Source organism: Suricata suricatta, chromosome 12 (genome assembly GCF_006229205.1).
Source record: "Suricata suricatta isolate VVHF042 chromosome 12, meerkat_22Aug2017_6uvM2_HiC, whole genome shotgun sequence".
NCBI lineage: Eukaryota > Metazoa > Chordata > Mammalia > Carnivora > Herpestidae > Suricata > Suricata suricatta.
In genome coordinates this window covers 10,326,223-10,329,196 of record NC_043711.1, presented here as the reverse complement: position 1 = coordinate 10,329,196, position 2,974 = coordinate 10,326,223, and the positions used below count along the sequence as shown (strand labels likewise).

The following is a 2,974-nucleotide window of genomic DNA, read 5'->3' as shown; positions in this document are numbered from 1 at the left end:
GTCTCACATCTGGGGACAGAGCTTCATCCTCCAACATCTACCAATGAGACAGGTATTTTGTACAGATTATTATTTCACACTAATGACCTTGTGAAAATACTCAGAGGGCTGTCCCATTGATTGGGACCAGAATTTTTAAACAGGTAGCAAAATGGAACTTTCTAATTTTGCTGTCAGAATTGTGAAGTGTTATAATAACTAAAAATTCATCTGCTATGTGCCAGAAATTTCTAGGAACTTTGTATGTTATTCTCTTTTTCATCCAGGACTTGGGGAATTTTATTATTTTTCTATGTTGATTTTGTTGACTTACTCCTCCTGTAAATCATGTTTCAGTGAGTTCTCAAAACTCCATTCCATTTTGTTTAATCCAGTTCTACTGATACTGCTCTTTAACCTGGTTTTTCCCCCTCTGTTATTCTTTGTATCTCATAATGTCTCATTTTCTCAAATTTGCTTCATATAAATGCATATGTATCCACACGCTTTTGTAAGGTAAAGATGAATAGAAGTTGCTGCTCCTTTGGTAATCATGGCACAATGACAGACAAGGGTGCAGTAAAACAAATGTGAGTACAAAACAATGTATTTGGATAAATCACATGAAGATTATTCTGGGTAAGAGAATAGCTGTCATGGGGTGTGTAGGAGGATTTCACAGAGTCTGGGAGGGACTGTTATTGTTGAACAAGGAACAGAACCATGGCAAATTGTGCTCACCAGACTTGTCAAGAAAGTGACCAAAACTCAAAGCATAAGAACAACAGATACACACACAAAAAGTATGTCTCATATGACAAGTGATAAAGAGGCTTACCTCATCCTCTAGTGGGGCGTATAAACCCTGATTAATCAAACGAACGTGGAATAGGCACAGGAAAATCAAGTCTGCTCTCTGCTATCTGGTAATAAAAATGCCCAAATTATGAGACATGTTGGTTTATTCTCTTGTGATGTTCAGTCTGTAAGGTGTGTCACATCATTGAGATGTCACTACTTTTGTCCTTTAGAGAAATTTATTTTTGCTCTTTAATTATTTTTTCTGGGTATAAATGGGATATAATTAGGATTGGGTGATACCAACATCATTTTCTCTCTCTCTCTCTCTCTCTCTCTCTCTCTCTCTCTCTCCTTTGAACACAAATTTTTTTAATTTCTTTTCAAACAGGTCAGAATATGACCATTCCAAATGGAGCCCCAGGATTATTATTCCTTAGGAATATATGAGTAGGACTTTCTGGTACAATTTCTACTTTCTTTCTGGGAAAGGTAATGTGATGTGTATGCATTCATATCCTAAACAATGTGTTGAGGCAGACTGGGGGAGGTGAGAAGGTCATACAAGTAATACACACAAGGAGGACATGGTGCACTCTGTGTGTGTGTGTGTGTGTGTGTGTGTGTGTGTGTGTGGTTGTGTGTGTATGTATGTGTGAGTGCAGTGAGAGGTTCATGGGGTTCTCTATTCCAGGGTGACCCTATAAGGCACAGGCCAGACTCAATCAATAGATGGTACTAAGGGATGTTCAATTGACAGAATGCTATTACAATCAGATTAATAAAGTGCAAGAGGTCCATATTTTGAACAAGGAATTCCCTGTGTCTTGAATTTTAAGCAGCTGCAAGGCCACATGGATCTACCAAGTTCACTATAAATACCTCTTATCACTCTCCCTCTTCTCCACTCCTCTCATTACACTGGTTTCCTTCTGAACCTTGATTTTCTTTAAAAAACTGTTTCCGCAGGGTCTTTGCACTGTCCTTCCCCCTGTCAGGAAGACCCCCTGTCTTAACTTTCTCTACCTTGAGGTCTCTGTTCAAACATCAACTTCTTACCAATCTTGACCGAACACCCAATATAACAGCCCATCCACTCTTTCCTTTAATTTGCTTTCATTTTCTTCATAGTCTCAGTCCACACCTCAGGATATTTTAATATTTACATATATGTATATCATACCACCATCACTGAATATTGGGTACTTTTGTATTCAGCACCCTCTTATTTATAACTTAGAAATACTGAATATATGGCCAATGCTCTATATATTCCTCAAATGCATGAAATAATTGAATTGAATAATAATTGAATAATAATACAATGCATATACAATAACTGGCCTTTGCGGGAAAATATGATGTTAGGATGAAAATTCCTATTAAGAGAGGAAATGGGGATCCTCTAAAGAGCACACATCCATTCACAAAATATTGAAATGACTTTCTTGACCAGAAAATGCAAATTGTAGCATTTCAACAATGTGAACCACGTCTATTTATGTAAAAATTAATCATGTTATTTTCCCCTTTACTGAGGTCACCTCCTCCACATGGAATCAGAAAATGATACAGGAATTTCAGAATTTCTTCTTATGGGGTTTGCAGAAGAACCAGCACTGCAGCCCCTCATCTTTGGGCTTTTCCTCTCCATGTACCTGATCGCTGTGTTTGGAAATGTGCTCATCATCTTGGCCATCAGCACAGACTCCCACCTCCACACCCCCATGTACTTCTTCCTTGCCAACCTGTCCTTTGTAGACATGTGCTTCACCTCCACCACTGTCCCGAAGATGCTGTGGAACATCCAGACTCAAAGCAAAGTCATAACCTATGCAGGTTGCATCACACAAGTGTATTTTTTCCTGCTCTTTGCAGGATTAGACATCTGTCCCTGACTGTGATGGCTTATGACCGTTTTGTGGTCATCTGTCACCCCCTGAACTACATGGTTATTATGAACTCCTGGCTCTGTGGACTACTAGTCCTGGTGTGCTGGATCCTGAGTGCCCTGCATTCCTTGTTAGAAAGCTTGGTGATGTTGCAGCTGTCCTTCTGTATAGAGGTAGAAATCCCCCACTTTTTCTGTGAGCTCAATCAGATGCTCCAACTTGCCTGTTCTGACACCTTTCTCAATAACATGGTGATGTATATGGGAGCTATGCTGCTGGGTGTTGGTCCCTTCTTGGGGATACTT

General features: G+C 39.4%; 1 pseudogene; it reads left to right on the top strand.

Moving 5' to 3' along the window:
- The window catches only part of LOC115274353, a 9,337-nt pseudogene that overhangs the window by 640 nt on the left and 5,723 nt on the right, over window positions 1–2,974 (top strand).